At 34.9% G+C, this 21,102-nt stretch overlaps 1 pseudogene; it reads left to right on the forward strand.

The window, feature by feature from the left end:
• The first annotated feature begins 20,330 nt into the window (after positions 1-20,330).
• On the forward strand, positions 20,331-20,820 carry LOC125164608 (60S ribosomal protein L12-like; annotated as a pseudogene).
• Positions 20,821-21,102: the final 282 nt, after the last annotated feature.

Here is a 21,102-nt window from a genome sequence, read left to right on the forward strand (position 1 = left end):
GTCACATGCTGGGCTATCTTTTTGAGATACAGGTAACACACAATTGCATTAAAAATGAAGCAATTGATACAAATTCATTCACATTTACATTGCACAGCAATACATTCCCCAACATTCCTTTCATATTGAGTTCTATTTCAGCATCATTATAACTGACAGATAGTGTTAAACAAGGCAGTACTAGCTTTCAGGAACACATTATACATTACTAATCCATTATTTACAACTCCAGAGAAGGCAAAATGACTCTTCTAAAGGCATACAGAGTTCATCAAAGTTTTAGCTATGGAGGTTGCTTTAAAAGAAGTCAAGCAGAACATAATTTTAATGCTATTATAAACCTAAATTATAGGTTTGCCTTTCTAAATTGGAAGAATCTTGACTTCTTTTGAACATGTTTTTAAAATTAAACTAAATGTTATCCTTTAAAATTTAATTAATCAATTTAGGGAGCAATGACCAGTAGTAAAGAAAATTAAGAATATTTATATCTAGCTCTGAGGTATTCTCACTCAAGATTTTTTTGACTTGTTACCCAAACCAATTAAGAAGATAATTAATTTTTCCATATATAATATGTAGGCTGTTATTCTAATCTTCCCCCTCATTAAGAAATTTTTCCAAGTAATTAAAGAAGGCTAACAAATTTCCTTTTTCCCTTTATCATTGTTGAGGTAGTATCTTCTCTTATGTGGAAAAAAAAAATTCCAGTAACTCAGGCCTTGCTGAGAAAGAAAAAATAATTGAGGATAGTGGATACACAATGTTATATCAGTTTCAGGTGTACAACTTAGTGATTTGACAAGTTCATACATTGAGCTATCTTCACCGCAAGTATAGCTACCATCCATCCGTTACATTGCTATTATAATATCATTACCTATATTCCTTATGGTGTGTCTTTTATTCCCACGAGTTATTCATTCCATTTGAAGCCTATATCTCCCACTCCCCTTCACTCATTTTGCTCAACCCCCCACTCACTTCCCTCCTCTCTGGCAACCATCAGTTCTCTGTACTTTTAGCTCTGATTTTCTTTGTTTCTTTGTTTCTTTCTTTCTTTCTTTCTTTCTTTCTTTCTTTCTTTCTTTCTTTTGTAGATTCCACTTATGAATGGAATTATATGGAATCTGTCATTCTTTGTCTGACTTATTTTACTTAGCATAATACCCTCTAGATCCATCAGTGTTCTCTCAAATGGCACAGTCTCATCTTTTATTGTGTAATACCCCTGTTTGTGTGTGTGTGTGTGTGTGTGTGTGTGTGTGTGTATTTGCCTTATCCATTCATCTATTGATGGACACCTAGGTTACTTCCACATCTTGGCTATTACAAAAATGCTGCAATAGACATAGGAATGTATATATTTTCTCAAATTACTGCTTTTGTTTTCTTTAGTTAAATAGTGGAATTATTGGAGCATATGGTATTTCTATTTTTAATTTTTTCAGTAACCTTTATACTGTTTACCACAGTGGCTGTACTAATGTACATTCCCACCAATACTGAACAAGAGTTCCCTTTTCTTCACGTCACCAAAACTTGTTATTTCTTGTCATTTTTGTTTCAGCCATTCTAATTGGTATTGTGATACCTCACTGTGGTTTTAATTTGCATTTCCCTGATGATGAGTGATGTTGAGCATCTTCTCACATGTGTGTTCGCCATCTATATGTCTTCTTTGGAAACATATCTATTTGTGTCCTGTGCCCAATTTTTGGTTGTTTTCTTTGGTGTTGAGTTGTAGGAGTTATTTATATATTTTGGATATTAACCCCTTATTGGACATATCATTGGCAAATATCTGCTCCCATTTAGTAGGTTGCCTTTTTGTTTCACTGTGGAAAATCTTTTTATTTTGATGTAGTCCCAATAGTTTATTTTTGCTTTTATTTCCATTGTCTCAGGAGACATATATAGTAAAATGTTACTACAGCTGATATCAGAGAAGTTACTGTTGTGCTCTCTTCTAGTTTTTTTGTTTTGTTTTGTTTTGTTTTTTTTATGATTTCAGGTCTTATACTTAGATCTTTAATCCATTTCGAGTTTATTTTTGTGTATTGTGTTAGTATGTGATCCAGTTTCATTCTTTCACATGTAGCTAGTCCTGTTTTCCCAGCACCATTTATTGAATGGCTGTTTCTCCCCAATCTATATTATTGCCTCATTTGTCATAGATTAATTAACCCTATTATCTTGGGTTTAATTTTAGGGTCTCTTTTCTGTTTCTTGAAGGTGACACAGATAAATGGAAAAAAATGTGCTCATGCATTGGAATAATTAATATTGTTTAATGTCTATATTACCCAAGGCAGCGTCTAGTTTCAATGCAATACTTATCGAAATATCAACAGCAATTTTCACAAAACTATAACAAATAATATTAAAATTTATATGGAACTACAGAAGACCAGAATAGCAAAAGCAATCCTGAGAAAGAAGAACAAAGCTGGAGGTACCATAATACTGGATTTTAAGATATACCACAAATCTGTAGTAATCAAATTAGTATGGTACTGGGACAAAAATAGACAGATAGACCAATGAAATGGAATAGACATGTCAGAAATAAAAAGAATAAAATGCATAAGCAAAAACAGGCCAGAGTAGCCTAAACTGTGTCCAGGAATAGGAAGGTGTATTAAAGTATATACCATCAGATAAGTGACTTTATCAGTTTTAACCAATAAAGTCCCTGATTAAGATACCAAATACAAATGAGTTTATATAGTATTTGTCTTTCACTGACTTACTTCACTTAGTATAATGTCCTCACACTCCATCCATGTGGTAACAAGTGGCAAGACTTCCTTCTTTTATATGGCATAATAATGGATATTCTTTAAGAAAATCTGCAACAAACACTATGAATAAATCAAGTTTCCCAAACTAGCACTTACATTTTACTATTTGTAAGAATACTAAACAGTTATTTACTGGGTTTTGGAAAGTATAATTATGATTCAGTTTTCATCAAAATAATAACTCACTCAAGAAAGTATGATGTTGGCATAAGTTCAAAAGCCACCAAACTTCCTACCCTTTTGCAGAAGATGTCAATGTAATTATGATTTATTAACCACCGTGGCACACTATAAGAATTTGATATCTCAAGGGCTCTTGCTGACACTGAGTATTATCCCCAAGTGGAGAAGCGAAAAAGATGAAGATGAGCGAAGAATAAAACAAAATTCAAAAAATAATCAGGAGAGGGTTAAATTTCAATCTTGAAATATGTGAATGCCTTTCCCCTTTCTTTCTATTAACCCATTTCTTCATTTGAAAATAAAAATAGAAGACATCCTCAAGTCTGCTCATGTGTGAGTTATAAGTGTCCTGTAAAAAAGAAAAAAAAAAGGGGCGCCTAGGTGGCGCAGTCGGTTAAGCGTCCGACTTCAGCCAGGTCACGATCTCGCGGTCCGTGAGTTCGAGCCCCGCGTCGGGCTCTGGGCTGATGGCTCGGAGCCTGGAGCTTGTTTCCCATTCTGTGTCTCCCTCTCTCTCTGCCCCTCCCCCGTTCATGCTCTGTCTCTCTCTGTCCCAAAAATAAATAAAAAACGTTGAAAAAAAAATTAAAAAAAAAAAAGAAAAAAAAAGTGTGTTCTAAACCCCTTTCAATTAGAAGAGTCAGCCCTTTCACACATTCCATTACATTTTAAAACTTAAAATCTATAAAATGAACATTTAATTTTAAATAGGGTTTTTAAGATAATAGTTGAACCCTTGATAATGTTTATTACTAGATAGGATAGTTTTAGAGTATATTGTGAAGTTATCTAAATTCAATTGCAATTCATTAGAAATTATTATGTATGAATAATGCTACATTATGTACATATGACTGGTTAAATTTGTTACTATAATTTGTATATAGAAAAGAAACAAGATTCATTACATTCATAGTACTACTGATTCTTTATATTTTAGGGATTCTATACCATGTTTTGGGAATACACTAGAATTGAAAGGTAAAGAGAAATTATACCAGTAGTATTATCCTACCATTCAAAGTATTAACAGTAAATGTGTCTTCTCAACAGTAACAGACAAATCAAGCTTTTCTATATAATTTTCAAGAAGTCAAAACACTGAAAGGTGTTTTATATCTGTTACTGCATGTTGGTTAATTGACCACATCCCGACAGGCAGTGTTTTAAGCAGGGAAACAAATTATTTTACTTATTTAATGCTGGGTATTTTTAAAAAAAATTTTTTTTTCAACGTTTATTTATTTTTGGGACAGAGAGAGACAGAGCATGAATGGGGCAGGGGCAGAGAGAGAGGGAGACACAGAATCGGAAACAGGCTCCAGGCTCTGAGCCATCAGCCCAGAGCCCGACGCGGGGCTCGAACTCCGGGACCGCGAGATCGTGACCTGGCTGAAGTCGGACGCTCAACCGACTGCGCCACCCAGGCGCCCCAATGCTGGGTATTTTTAAATTTTCTCAAAGGAGCAACATATCCAGGTTCAGCATTTTCAATAAGACACATCTAGTGACGTTATCTCATGTGATGGGTATGGTTCTCCATTGACTTTCTTAAAGATAATGAATGTGTGCCCAAGGTTTCTCCCAGGATGGGTAAAATCAAAGGTGTGTTATATAGAATTTTAATTCCACTGAACTTAAATTCTGTTTTATTTGATATAGTAGGACTATAGCATGTATTTTTTTTTTAATTCACAAAGGCGTAAGATGGCTTTTCAAAAAAGTATTCTCAAAAACATAATGCATAATTAGCTAGGTGAGCATTTCAAGTTTTTAGTACTTCATAATTGAAACACCAAAATAAGTTTCAAAGAGGTAATAGGGCAATATCCAAATTCTCCCTTGCTTTAAGTATACTTTACCTTAGGAAGTTTGCTTCAGAAACTATCAGAAAAAGTGCAAAAAAGAATGTCAATTACAAACCAAAAATGTTTATTTGGTATTATTAGAATGAAATACTGTGAATTCTGAGGATTTTCATATTTTCAGAAGAAATATCTTCTTCTAGCATCAGCAGACTATCGTTCTATGTTTTCTATGTAGGGGAATAGTTTAAAAGCAAGATTTAATGTACAGTGATGAATACAAAACCACAAAGTGTGCATTGGCTTTAATAACCTATAAATCATTGAGGATGCTTTTAGGAGCCATTTCAGTAGAAACGTCTCAGATTTAAGCTTATGCTGTGTTTTCTGTAATGTTGTCAGCTTTTGTCTTAAGCGTTAATGCTTAAGTCTGAAAGCACTACTTTGCTATCAGGTAGGGTAAACTGTGAATGCTAATTTTTTTGTTGTTTACAGCAAAGGAAATGAGTTTTTTGGTTTAAAAATATTACTTTTATGGAAAGTATTAATAAAATAATCCCTTTACTATAAATTTGATAATTTAGTTCTTAGGCTAGACTATATATATATATATATATATAGAGAGAGAGAGAGAGAGAGAGAGAGAGACTATATATATATATATATATATATACACACTCTTTTTTTGAGAGAGAGAGAGAGAGTAAGCATCAATGGAAGATTAGCTCAGCTACTTTAAGATGTGCAAAATTTATTATGTTTAAGTATACACTCGGGGCATGTGGGTGACTCAGTTAAGCGTCCAACTCTTTTTTTTTTTTTTATTTTTTTTTTAACGTTTATTTATTTTTGAGACAGAGAGAGACAGGGCATGATCGGGGGAGGGGCAGAGAGAGAGGTAGACACAGAATCTGAAACAGGCTCCAGGCTCTGAGCAGTCAGCACAGAGCCCGACGCGGGGCTCGAACCCACAAGCTGTGAGATCATGACCTGAGCCGAAGTCGGACGCTTAACCGACTGAGCCACCCAGGCGCCCCTAGCATCCAACTCTTGATTTTGGCTCTGGTCATGAACTCATGGTTCATGAGATTGAGTCCTCTATCAGACTCTGTGCTGACAACATGGAGCTTTCTTGAAATTCTCTCTCTCTCTCTCTCTCTCTCTCTCTCTCTCTCTGTACCCGACCCCTGTCTCTCTCTCTTGTCTCTCTCCCAAAATAAATAAACATTTATTTATGTATACATATATATAGGCTTAATAAAATGCATATATATATATATATATATATATATATATATAGGCTTAATTTCATTAGTATCCTAATTTTCCAAGACAGACTGTAGATAATGGAATCTCAATTGTGTCTTGAAAGATCAAAAACAAAACAAAATTCAGTACGTTTTCCAACACTGATATCTTTAGAGAAAAGAGTTGTTCTTTTTTTATCTTCTTTTAAATTTATTTTTGAGACAGAGAGAGACAGAGCATGAGCAAGGGAGGGCAGAGAGAGAGGGAGACACAGAATTCGAAGCAGGCCCCAGGCTCTGAGCTGTCAGTACAGAGCCCAACGTGGGGCTCGAATTCACAGACCATGAGATCATGGCCTGAGCTGAAGTCAGATGCTTAACTGACTGAGCTACCCAGGTGCCCCTATAGAAAAGAGTTTTGTATTAACTAAACATCTCCCTTTTACCCATTCTACCTCTCAGCTATTAACAAATTTTATATTCAATATAAGATGATAGCCAAATTATCCAACATTAACTTTTTCCAAAGAAAGTTGCTGAAATAATAAGAGATACCATATTGCAAGTGATTTAGAAATGTAACATTACACAAATTATTTATTGAACACTAATGATAGATCTGCTATTACTAAAAAATACTGGGAATTTTTTAAGTTTGTTTGTTGTTTGTTTATTTATTTGTTTGTTTATTTATTTATTTATTTGAGAGTGGGGAGGGCAGAGAGAGAGACAGAGAGGGAGAGAGAGACAGAGAGGGAGAGAGAGACAGACTCCCAAACAGATTCCACACTGTCAGCGCAAAGCCCACTGCAGGGCTCGAACTCACAAACTGCAAAATCATAACCGGAGCTGAAATCAAGAATCAGATGCTTAACCTACTAAGCTACCCCCCCCATTTTTTTTAACCCTTGCCTTTCTGAAGTGTTTTTGCTTTTCAAAGACTCCTCAGAAGTACCATCTTATTGGAATTATCACTATACATCGAGGTGGTATGGATATTATTATCTCTAATAAATTAAAACCCAAGATATGTTACATTTAGAATTATAAGAGAAAAAATAATCATGAAATGCTTCCAAGGAAAGTATTTAATTGTCAAATCAGATTTGTTGCTTTTACTGACGATTCTTCTTTCCTTGATGGGAGACCAGGATAGAAACCATTTCCTGTCTTCCCGATGAGTATTCTTTTTAAAGTATATAGGATTCATGGGGTCTAAAAAAAAAATGCATCTTTACAGTATTGATATTTAGAATAGAGCTCTGTAATGCCCAGAAAGATTGAGTCCATTTTAGGGTTAAAAAATAGGACTGTATTATCAATATCATTGATACTACATTGAGTTGAGCTACCGTCTCTCCACCAGGCAGAACTGACAGAGAAAAATGACCCTGGAGCTTAAAAGAATCTTTCACAGTGTCATCTGATCACTGTCTTCTGCAGTCATGGGCATAAAGCAGTAGATGGGCACTGGGTCTTCATCCAGTACGTAAAGATGCTCCTCAATAAAGTAGGTATCAGCTGCTTGGATGCACACATGAGATGCACTTTGCAAAACTCCAATTAGAGGGCCTGAAATGAAACCATATCTAGTTGCTGCCACTTGTTTCTGATGTAGAAATACTTTCTGGTAATGATGATAACCAAAAAGTTAGCAGCACCACAACCAAAATACTGATTCCAGCATAGAGTCCCTTAGTGCAGATCATTCATGAATTTTGTGCCAGACACTTGAGTTTGATCGTTTTGCCAAAGGCCATTTGAAGGACTCAGTCACCCTGCCATTCCCATTTGTTGGACTGCAATGCTGAGCTGATGGAGTTCTTCTTGTTTCCCCCAGTGTCTTCGGCGGGGTTTCTGGTGTCTCTGTTGAGGAAGGTGATGTAGCTGCTGGTTTGTAATTTTCTAAGGGAGCTGGCATTAGAGGAGCAGAGATAGGTAACCTAGGTGACACTGGAGCACTGATGTTCCTAGCTGGTCTAGGTTTGTGTTTCATATCATAAAGCACCTCTTGTGTTCAATATGGCAACGATGCAGGCCACTGTCTACCTTGGCCTTATTCTCCCATGTGTCACAGGCACACTCTCTCTGCCTTATAATGCCTATGCTTCTGAAAGTGACATGGGATCATGATATCAGCAGTTCAAGAGAGAGATTTTCAGCTTTTTGTTTACCATCTGTCCTCGTGGTCTTTGTTAAAAAATGATTTTTAAAATTCACTATGTGTGATTCTTTGTGTTTCACAATTAAAATGATAGCCTGCAGTGACTGTCAAGTTGCACACAAATCCTGGTCTCATTTTCTTTAGTTGTGTGGCTTGTGTTGTTTTCCTTCTGAAACTTCATATATTAACAGCAGATAATAATGGAATTTTCTTGGTAAAGTTGTGAGAAAAACATGTTACTGTATATAGAAGAGTGAAAAAATGTTTGAAGCCTATAAGTGGAAATTATAAATTATAATTTACATTTAAAATATTACATTTAAAACAAAAATATTACCATAATTGGTAGTAATCGTGTCATTGTCTTCTAGACTTGCAAGTTTATCCCACATCCTCATTTATCTTGCATGCCAGGTGTTTGTTACATGACAAAATGTGTCATTACTTTATTATCTCTATCATTGTTTTATGATAGATTCTTACAATGCTGCTACTGTCATTTAATTTCTATCAAACTTCATTCGTTTATATTTTGGAGCATTTTGAGAAGCATTAAACTCTTTTACACAAATGCTTAAGTGAGTCATTAAATAATATTGTTATTGTTGCAATTTATAGACAACATAATGCTGTAACGTGTTTATAAAATTTTGCCAAACTTCAATATAGAATTCTTTAGGCAAACACTAATATTTGACCTGGAAGTCAAGAGTTATATATTTAGGGTGAAGGTTATATCATTTTATATCTTGTGACTCAGGAATAAATGAAAATACATACATATCAAATTGTCATCCCTACTTTGGAATATGTGATTTAAAAGTGGTATATGAAGGGGGCGCCTGGGTGGCTCAGTCTGTTGAGTATCCGACTTCAGCTCACGTCATGATCTCACAGTCTGTGAGTTCGAGCCCTGCGTCGGGCTCTGTGCTGACAGCTCAGAGGCTGGAGCTGCTTCGGATTCTGTGTCTCCCTCTCTCTCTGCCCCTCGCCCGCTCAAGCTCTGTGTGTCTCTTTCTCTCTCTCTGTCAAAAATAAATCAACATTAAATTTTTTTAAATGGTATATGAAGTAACCTATTTGAAAAAGTTAAAGTTTTCCACGGTCATATAATTTCCCAGAATCTGTATTCTGTTCTCTAAAGGATATTGTTTTCATATACCTCTTACTTATAGATAATTTCTTGTGACATGTGTTAATCATAAAAATCTTTAATATTTTCATTTTCCTATGTAAAAATACTTTCAGCTACCAAAAATATAGGAAAATAAATGACCGGTTCCAAGGCTCTGAGAGAGAATGTTTATAATTTTCAGTTTTGTATATTTGGAAATCATATCCAATTCTTATGTAAAATCAAACTTCCTAAATTTTGCTAAAAATATTACTTTAAAATCAATTTAAAAATATCAAGCAAAGATTGAGGCAGCTGCTGCTGGAGAAGCTGTCTCCCCATCAACAGAACATTAACAATTCCATCTTCTGTTCAAAAATAAAATTGGCTGTATAGAAGTGATTGCATTTGAAATTATTGGTATGTTTGAATGCAACTACCAAACCATGAAAAATGAGGCTTTCATTTGCTGTAAAAATAAATTAGGAGGCGATGCTTTGCTAACAAAGCCGTTTGAGCACCACAGTTCATATGTATTCATGGTACTATTAACAGATGTCTTTGCTTATACTGTAAGCTGTTTTATGATGTTGTGGAATTCAGCATTACTTTATATCTACAGTAAGCACAGGCAACATGTTCTAGGATATAATAAAAATGTATCAAATTAGAGATCATATGGAAAAGTATACAATAATCTTATAAAACCAATTTCTTCTTATGAAGTCATGTTTCCCACTGCACTTGTAGAGTATTGTTTAACAGCACTGTTTCCCTGTTAATATTTCAGTACATCACAAAAATATAAAACGGTATAGAATCTAAGACCTTCTGTTGGGAAAATGTTTTTGCTTCTATAATAAAAATAATATAAAGTAAGTATTAAACATGCTCTATGTTACTTGTTGACCCTAAAAATGCTTTTCTTTTTTAAAGTTTTTTTGTTTGTATTCCAGTTAGTTAACATACAGTGTATCAGTTGCAAGCATACAGTATAGTGATTCAATTTGTATACAACACCCAAGCTCATCACAGCAAGCACACTCCTTAATCCCCATCACCTGTTCCTCCATCCCTCCCCTCGGGTAACCATCAGTTTGCTCTCTGTAGTTAAGGGTCTTTTCTAAAAGGATTAATTTATCTATGATAATGACATGATGCTAGTCACCAGAACACTGTAAGATTTGCTAATAATCATCTATTGGTATCAACTTTCTAAGAAACATTTAAGAATTCATATGTAGTACCTTCAGTGAAGCAGTCCTGAGTTTGAATACATACCCATACTTGTGAACATGCCCATTGGAAATAGTGTATATAGCTGAAAAAATTTCTACAACTGTTTGAGCTTAGGCAGTTCCTTTCATACTGAAAGGCAATTCCTTTCATCCCATTGTGAAATGGGACTGATAGCTACCTTGCATTGTTGTGAGAATTTAACTTTAAGAGAATTTAGATAAGGACTAAAACATGTCTAGTTCAATTTCCCGTATGTACCACATTCGAAACATTGGTGATATATTCTATTCATTGTTTCGACATGTGTTCCTCTGAGGGGTGAAAAAAGATATAAATGATACTAGAAACCTTTAAAAGTATGCAGCCTTGTGAAAATTAAAACCAAAATGATTGATTAAATATCCTTTTCCGTGCTTGCCTCAATATCTTATTATAAAAGCAGTAGTTGATAATAATTATTCATTATTTAGAGTTCCTAGCCCATATTTCTCAAACTGTGAGCAAACCAAAAACACCCCAAAATTATGTAAACTTTAGGCATAGAAATGCAATTCTTTCCTCTTTCCCATTATTTTGCCTAACATATGAATTTACTTTATATAAACTCAGACTACTTTCAGTAAATGCTATCAGTAATATGTCACATTTTATTTGCTAAATACTGTTGGAATCTTTTTCTCTTGTAGATATTTCACATAATACTATTCTTCATCTTGGAATTTGACATTCCTGTCGATAAAGTTTTAGGAAATGTATCTATGTAAATTCTGTCTCCATATATACAATAAGCCCTTTCTTATGTGCTTACACAGAAGTGTCATGGTTGGTGTTGTTAAGGACAGCTGGCAATACAGTATATGAGATACAGGAAATTCACATGATGTAATTATGCTCTGAGACAAAACATACAACCTGTAAGAGAAAGATCCTGAGTAATTAAGAACTGTAAATATGGCACTCCAAACCAGAAGAATACGTTATAAAATAACTTCAAAGAAAATGCAGAGAAATCTGACTTTAGGTGAAATATCCCAAGAGTACTTCTAAAATTTGATAAAATTGAACCTAAAATCTTACTATCATGAAAATTAAATTAAAATATTTTTTTCAAAAAATACTTTTTATTCTTTTCAACAAAGCATAGTTTAATATAAAAATATGATTCAAAAATTTATAGATCAAAAACTCCTGAATTGTTATAAGCCTGTTGTGATTTTAATTATAAAATTTATGCTTCTCTTTTTTTCTCATCCATTGACTATTGGATCTAAAAGTTTAAGCAGAAACATCTGGGTAACTATTATAAAAAAGTACATATCACTTGGACATCTCATAGAATAGAGCTTGCAACTCTAAAAGCATTTTAAAATACTTAAAATTACTTTTTTATCTGACAAAGTCATATATTTTCAGAGCTGGAAAGAAACTTAGCCCTCTAACTGAACTTTCAAATTATACATATGAAAAGTCTCAAGTGCAGGAAACAAATATTTTGCCCCATTCTGTGTCTGTAAGGTAGTGGTGGAATTATAATTAGAAATCACACCATCTCGCTCAGTCTAGAATATTTACACTGCATTTTATTCATCAATCAATAAGATTTTAATTTTTAATAATAAAAGTATTAATAAGACACACATAATAAATTTGGAATGTAGTTAGTGTATTTCTTGCACTACGTTAAATATCTAATACTCCAGTGCAACTCATTGTACTTTATATCATACTTCTTAATATTTCTTAATGATACATTTATTTTATCATTCAAAGCCCCAAAACAATTAAATATAAGTAAACCAAGCTCAGTTTAATTTGGCACTGCATATGAAAATATTTAAAATTAAAAAGTAGAAATTTTAATCTATTTTCCTTTCTTTATAAATATTACCTCAACAATAACAACAATACCCACAAGCATTCACAATGGCCCATTGTGTTTTATGATGAAGTTAAGGTGTCTAATGCAGGTACTTATTTTTTAATCTTATTCTTTTTATATACATGTTTGTATATGCCTTATGATGTAGCAGGTGAATACATTTCCATATTATGTAGGTTCAGTTATTTACTTATTCATACATCCAGTAATTATTTATGAATGTGTAAGCACTCTTCTGTGCACTTAGAATCTACTAGTGAAAAGAACTTCAAACGATCTCTGCATTCAATATTCTGGAAAGGCAGAGAATGAAAATAGTATAATAAATAATACAGTATATTATAAATACGAAATCATTTGTTATGTAACAAAGTATAAGGTTATAAATGTCATGGAAAAATTAGGGTAAATAGCATCAATTGAGTTGGGGAGATTAAAATCCAAGGTAGCTGGTATTTGAGTGGTATTTGAGTAGAAATATCAAGGAGGTGAAATTGCGAAAGTTATATGGAGGAAGAACATTCCAGATGGAGGCAGCAGACAGAACAAAGATTATATGGCAGGTTAATGCCTGGTGTGTTCTAGAATCAGCAAAACCCAACACTGCTATAGCAGAGGGAATCTGTAAGAGAGGAAGGAGATGAGATTAGAGATGGGTTAGAGGTAGGTGGTATTCATGTGGATTTGACCTTTGTCCTGAAGAAAATGAGAAACCACGGGGAAATTTGGAACAGATGTGGAATGATTCTCATGTTATAAGAATAATTCTTGTTAGGAGTATGAAGAATAAGATGGAATCTGAAACATCAGTTAAAAGGCTACTGATGTAAATCCATATGGCATAGAGTGAGGTATCACAGTTAAGGTGATTGACCTGTGACCTTGAAAACAATTCATATAGGGGTGCCTGGCTGGCTCAGGCCATGGAGCATGAGACTCTTCATGTTGGGGTTGTGAGTTCAAGTCTCACACTGGGTGTACAGATTACTTAAAAATATTTTTTTAAAAAAGGAAACAATGTATGTGTTGGGGGATAGCAAATTATTTCAAGCTTTTCAACTGAACAACTGGAAGGAAGGGTGAAGTCAGCATTGATTATGAAGGGGTAAACTGAAGACTGGGTGAGGATGAGGTCAGGATGGAATAACATAAGAAATTCAGCTTTATACATGTTAATTTTGAGATGTTAATTGTACCCCCATGTTTCTATGCTAAGTATGTTTTGTGATATAAAATTTCAGAAGTCAGGACATAGGCTAAGGCTTAAAGATACAAGTTTGGGGAACTCAATATATAGATGATATTTAAACACAAGAGGAGGGATGAAATCCCCAGAGGAGAGGGTAAAGAAAGAGATGAAGAAAGGAATGAATACTAAATCTTGGAATTTTCCAATCATAACAGGTTGGGGAGAAATTGAAAAGATGAGATGGGAGAACAGTGTGGGGTGCTGGAATAAAATGGGAAAAGTGTGCAAAATGAGTGGGGTGAATTTATGTGACATATAATGCTCTTTGATGACCGTGACAATAACAGTTTGGGTGAAGCCATGTGGATAAAGGTGGATTAGACCAGAGAATGTAAAAAGAAGTGTTGGAGACATAAGGTAGAGCCAGTTCTTTCAAGGATTTTTAATGGAGTGGAGCGGAGTGGTATCTAGAAGATAAATGAAATCAGGTAAATGATTATTATTAAAACGGTGGAACCAACATGTATTTATGTGCTAATAATGGAAATGATTCAGTAGAGGAAAATAAATGATGTAGAACAGTAATGGGAGATTTGTGAGACTGATGACACTCAGTAAAATAAAAATAATGAATTGATATATATCTTTGAAAGGACCTGACTGAGATAGTAACATAAACAGTTAACATATTGTAGCAGATCTGGAAGCAGAAAATGAAGTTTTGGAAACTAGTAGGTGAGTCATTGAGTGCTTAGAACATGTGGAGTTCCCTTGTAAATTACTCCATTTCCTCAGTGAAGTAGGAGCAACAGTGTAACTTAAGAAGGTGCACAGAGAGAGGTGCCTGGGTGGCCTAGTCAGTTATGCATCTGACTTCTGATGTCAGCTCAAGTGTAGATATCAGGGTCTTGTTCAAGCCCCACAATGGGCTCTGCACTAGGTATGGAGTCTACTTAAGGTTTAAAAAAAGGGGGGTGTTGGTGCACCCTAGTGGCTCAGTTGGTTAAGCATTCGACTTCCGCTTAGGTCATGACGTCATGGTTTCTGGGTTTGAGCCACACGTCAGGCTGTGTGTTGACAGCTCAGAGCCCAGACCCTGCTTCGGATTCTGTGTCTCCCTCTCTCTCTGCCCCACCACCACTCATGCTCTGTCTCTCAAATATAAATAAACGTTAAAAAAAAATATTAAAAACAAAAAGAAAGCAGGTGCACAGAGAAAAGAGTACAAGTTTGAAGAGACAGAATGGGTGAAGTAGTTGTCAAGAAGGGTAGAGTAAAAAGCAAAGGAATCAGTTAAATTGAGCAATAGCAGTACAAAATTAATAGTGATTAATTTAAAATATAACTTGTATGCTTAATCCTCTTTCTTTAGGATTTTCCTTCAAAAGTGTTAAACAGTACCACATATTTGTCAATTACCAACCTAAATCATCTAGCATTTGCTTTATCTTATGTTGTGTCTATCATAGCATCTGTCATTTTAGTTGCTTTTTAATATATAGTAAAGGTCTCCCTTCCTTTCTTGAGAAAGGAAAAAATCTCCAAATGTAACTAATTAATTCCTGTCAATATTTAAGACACAAGTACAGGCTAATAGAAAGCTCACCCAAATGCTACAATTTAACAATTCAACCAGTGCCTAGTGACAGTAATTTTATATTTCATAAAAATTAAATTATTTTTAGATTTGAAAATAAAGATTAAAAAATATAAAATAATTCTAGAAGTAACATGTATTATAATATTATTTTGAAATAGCCTAAATTTATGTTGGTGTTTAACTTTTGTTATTTTAATTATTGCTGAATAAATTTCCATCGCCCAAGCTATCAAAAGTGTTTATCAGGATCATATGTACCATGATCTTGTGTTTCCTCCATACAACTCTACCTCAACCTATACATACATATTTTCTTTACTAATTGAATATGATTAATTTCATCAGAGGAAAATATTTATCATTTAAGTATAAAAATTCTAAATCTTTAGATCTTGCTAGTGCTACGAGAAGCTATATTTGAAGAACATTGTCATTTACTCTTTATTAAGCAATATATTTGACAATCTGTGTTTCAGTCACTACAGTAATTAGAGAAAAAGAGGCTGTTCAATTATTAATGATTTTTAGAAGCAACAGCAACATTTTATATTATTTGAAATACTAATAATATCAATTACTGGTAGGAAAAAAAATCTAATGTGTTTCTAATGAGTTTTAATCAATAAATGTACATTTTAGTCAACAAAGTAAAATACTTTTATTACAAGATACTTTTTCTTATAAAGTAAATTTAACTAATAAGATACCCAAAGTTGCTAAATAATAAGACTAATTTATGAACTATATTTTTAAATGCTATTATAAAATATAGACATATTGGGGCACCTGGGTAGCTCAGTTGGGTAAGCATCTTCAGCTCAGATCATGATCTCATGGCTCGTGAGTTCTAGCCCACGTCAGTCTCTGTGCTGATAGCTCAGAGCCTGGAGCCTGCTTCAGATTCTGTGTCTCCCTCTTTCTCTGTCCCTCCCTTGCTCGCACTCTGTGTCTGCCTCTCAAAATAAATAAACATTAAAAAATTTTAAAAATATATAGACATATTAAAAAGGAAAATATTAAATGCAAGCTATTTTGCTTCATGCTAATAGATGCTATGGCCTTTTAAAATTTATATAGAATACACGAAGTCTATTATATGAATGTATACAGTTAAGAGAATTAAATATCTGATCATATAATAAAATCTGTATTACTAATATAGTACCTAGGAAATTGATCTTTCTATTCCTACCAATCAACTTTCAATTTGCTCTGACTTTTCAATTTTTACATATTCCTTGCCTATATATAGTCTAAGAACATATCTCTTCTTACTATTTGCACCATAAATAAATGTAGCAAATTTTATTTGGAATTTTTCTAGAGAATGAAATGATGTAACATTTTTAACATCCTTAGGGTCAATTTGCAGTTATAAAGTCCTTAAAAATCACATTAGTTAACACACTTTCATGCTAAACACACTCAACAAACCAGGAATCGAAGAAATATACCATGACATAATAGTCCATAGAAGAAAAACCCTTAGCTGATAGTTTACTCGTTGGTGAGATTGAAAGCTTTTCCTTTAAGATCCAGCACAAGACAAGGAACACCACTTTTACCACTTCTATTCAAGATGATACTAGAAGTTCTCCACAGACCAATTAAGTAAGAGAAAGAAATAAAAGTCAGCTAAATTGGAAAAGAAGAAGTAAATTTTTCTCTATTTGCACATGACATAATCTTATATGTAGAAGATCTTAAAGATCCTACAAAAAATGTTAGAACTAGTAAATGAATTTAGCAGTCAAAGGATATAAAACACACCATACTTCCATTTTATATACTAGTGAAAAATCCCAGAAGGAAATTAGAAAAAAAAATATTTACAACAACATTGAAAAGAATAACTGCTTAGAAATCAACCTAACCAAGGAGATGAAAAGAATTTTGTGTTCAAACCTACATAATATAGCTGGAAGAGGCTAAAGATGACACAAATAAATTGAAAGACACCCTGTTTTCATGGATTAAAGATAATACTGTTAAGATGTCAATATTGTACAAAGGAACCTGCAGAGTCAATGCAATTCATTTTTTTATTAATATAATTTATTGTCAAATTGGCTAACATACAGTGTATACAGTGTGCTCTTCATTTTGGGCATAGATTCCTGTGGTTCATCACTTACATACAACACCCAGTGCTCATCCCAACAAGTGCCCTGCTCAATGCCCATCACCCATTTTCCCCTTTCCCTCATTCCCCATCAACCCTCAGTTTGTTCTCTGTATTTAAGAGTCTCTTGTGGTTTGCCTCCCTCCCTCAGTTTGTAACTATTTTTCCCCCTTCTCTTCCTCCATGGTCTTCTGTTAAGTTTCTCAAGTTCTGCATATGAGTGAAAACATATGACATCTGTCTTTCTCTGACTGTCTTATTTCACTTAGCATAATACCCTCCAGTTCCATCCATCCATGTTGCTGCAAATGGCCAATAAATGAAGCAACAGAAAGAGAAATCAAGAAATCGATCCCATTTACAATTGCACCAAGAAGCATAAAATACCTAGGAGTAAACCTAACCAAAGATGTAACAGATCTGTTTGCTGAAAACTAGAGTCAATGAAATTCCTATCAAAATACTGTTGAGAGTTTAAACTACTCCATGATTTTGCTTACTCAGAATTCATTTTATGGGCTAACTGGCCGGTTGAATGAACACTAGCCCGTCTCCCAAGCGCATGCCCTCAATAACATCCTGGAGAGTCACAAGAAAGTTTAAGTTCCTGATATGTCTCCCCCAATACCCCTGATTATAATCTCTTCTGCCTTACCTCCTTTCTACCTATGTGTCCTTTAAATAAGACCCCTGCTTATTTTACCAACCCCCCATTATTTTGGGTTTGAATTGACCAATCCAGCCTTAGCCCAGGAAACCCTAAAAACACTGCCCCCTGTGAACACTAATAAAAACACATGCCCCAGGTCCTACCCCTCACACTCTGCACCAAGCCTTTACTTCCCCATGCAGTGGCCTCAAGACATGCTGTGTACCTATGCATAATAAACTTCTCTATTTCACCTTCCCTTGAGGTCTTCGTTGAGCTTTGTTGATCTTTCACCTGGGGCTCTATTTAATACATGTTAATTTAACAAAATCATTACAAATCATAATAATGTTTCAAGTAGAAAAAAAATCCATTCAAAAATTCATATGGAATCTTAAGGGACCTCAAATAACCAAAGCAAGTCTTGACAAAGAACAAAGTTGGAAGTCTTAACACTTTCTAACTTCAAAATTTACACTGTTTCGATTTCTACATTGTGGTATTACTGACATAAACACAGACATATACACCACTAGAGTAGAATAGACAGCTGAGAAATAAACCCTCATACATATGGGTGAATGGTTTTTGACAAGGGTGCAAAGACCATCCAACAATGAAAAGACAATGTTTTCAAAAATGATTGTAGGAAAACTGCATGTCTACAGGCCAAGAAATAAACTTGGACTCTTTAACACATTAAAAAAAAAATAGCTGAGGGGCACCTGGGTGGCGCAGTCGGTTAAGCGTCCGACTTCAGCCAGGTCATGATCTCGCAGTCCGTGAGTTCGAGCCCCGCGTCAGGCTCTGGGCTGATGGCTCAGAGCCTGGAGCCTGTTTCCGATTCTGTGTCTCCCTCTCTCTCTGCCCCTCCCCCGTTCATGCTCTGTCCCTCTCTGTCCCAAAAAAAATAAATAAACGTTGAAAAAAATTTTTAAAAAAATAGCTGAAATTCATTGATTACAATGCAAGAACTAAAATTATAAAACTCTTAGAAGAAAATAGGAAAAGCTTCATAGCATTTGGTTTTGGAAATGACAGCATTGGTAATGCTAAAGTATGAGCAACAAAACAAACATAAATAAATTGCACCACATTAAAATTAAAAACTTATGAATCAAAGAACACAATCAATAGAATAAAAGAGCAGCCCACAGAGTAGAAGGAAATATTTGCAAATTATACATCTGATAAAAGATTACTATCAAAATGAGATAAAAAAAAAAAAACTCCTATAACTCAATAGCAACAATCCAATTAAAAAGTGAGGAAGGGGCTTTATTTTTGGTTTGAATTGACCAGTCTAATCTTAGCCTGGGAACCCAGGAAACACTCCCTCTGGGAACCCTAATAAATTTGGTATATAGATAAAATATTTTATGCTTTGTTTCTTTTCTATAGTATTTAAATAGAAATATTTGTGTTTCATAATGGAAGGATACAAAGTTGTATAGTTAAAATTGGAGTCTTCCGTGGAAATAGTAGAATTATCATGTATCACTAAACTAAGACTCATTTCTAGTACTCAATATAATTACAAAAGTTAAGAGCCATCACCCTCAAGGACTCCCTCTATTGTAATATTAAAAAAATCTTAATTCCATTAAAAATAATGGCAATAACATTAACTAACACTTAATGAAGTTTTTACCATATGTCAGGCACTGTATGTACTCATTTAATCTTCACAACAACCACAGGAGGTAAGTATTATTACTATCCTCATTTGCAGATAAGAAAATTGAATCTCATATATAACTTGTCCTAGGAATGAATGGAGCTGAAATTTGAATTCAATAATGTACTTCCTGATTTATCATTACTGTCTTACCTCTGATATGACCTCTTCTAGTTACATGCAAGAGTTTGTTCAGTAAGAGGTTTTATTATATATTTAATAGAACATATATATCTTGCAAATGTCATTTAAAAAAAAATTTTAACGTTTATTTTTGAGACAGAGAGAGACAGAGCATGAACCGGGTAGGGGCAGAGAGAGAGGGAGACACAGAATCGGAAACAGGCTCCAGGCTCTGAGCCATTAGCCCAGAGCCCGACGCGGGGCTCGAACCCACGGACTGCGAGATCGTGACCTGGCTGAAGTCGGACGCTTAACCAACTGAGCCACCCAGGCGCCCCGCAAATGTCATTTTTGTATAGCTATGTTTTGTACTAGTGATAAAATCAATGTTTGTAGGTATCAACTGTTTATCAGAATTCACTTGCTTTCTTTCAGAAACTACTGATATTGAGTCCTTTGGCTTTCAATTCAGAGGAGACCCAGGTGCAGCTCTCTTTAGTCCTCCAGAATCATGCAAAACCATCTGCCTCTACCATGTCACCTAAGTTTGACCCCAATGAGATCAAAGTCCTGTACCTGAGGTTCCCCGTTGGGGAAGTTGGTGCGTGTCTGCCCTGGCCCAGAAGATCAACCCCCTGAGTCTGTTTCCAAAAAAGGTTGGTGATGACTTTACCAAGGCAAACGGTGATTAGAAGGGTCTGAGAATTACAGTGAAACTAACCATTCAGAGCAGGCAGGTCCAGATTGAAGTGGGACCTTCTGCTTCTGCCCTGATCAAAGCCTTTAAGGAACCACCAAGAGACAGAAAGAAGCAGAAAAACATTAAGCACAGTGGAAGTATCACTTTTGATGAGATTGTCAACATTGCCCAATCAAATGTGGCACCAATCTTCAGCCAGAGGAGGTAACCATTAAAGAGATCCTGGGGACTTCCCAGTCTGTGGGCTCCAATGTTGATGGCTGCCACCCACATGACATCATAGATGACATCAGTAGTGGTGCAGTAGAATGCCCAGCTAGTTAAGAACTACAAAGGAAATTGGGGCGCCTGGGTGGTGCAGTCGGTTAAGCGTCCAACTTCAGCCAGGTCACGATCTCGCGGTCCGTGAGTTCGAGCCCCGCGTCGGGCACTGGGCTGATGGCTCAGAGCCTGGAGCCTGTTTCCGATTCTGTGTCTCCCTCTCTCTCTTCCCCTCCCCCGTTCATGCTCTGTCTCTCTCTGTCCCAAAAATAAATAAACGTTGAAAAAAAATTAAAAAAAAAAGAACTACAAAGGAAAATATTTCAATAAAGGATCATTTGACAA

Source organism: Prionailurus viverrinus, chromosome B1 (genome assembly GCF_022837055.1).
Source record: "Prionailurus viverrinus isolate Anna chromosome B1, UM_Priviv_1.0, whole genome shotgun sequence".
Classification (NCBI taxonomy): Eukaryota; Metazoa; Chordata; class Mammalia; order Carnivora; family Felidae; genus Prionailurus; species Prionailurus viverrinus.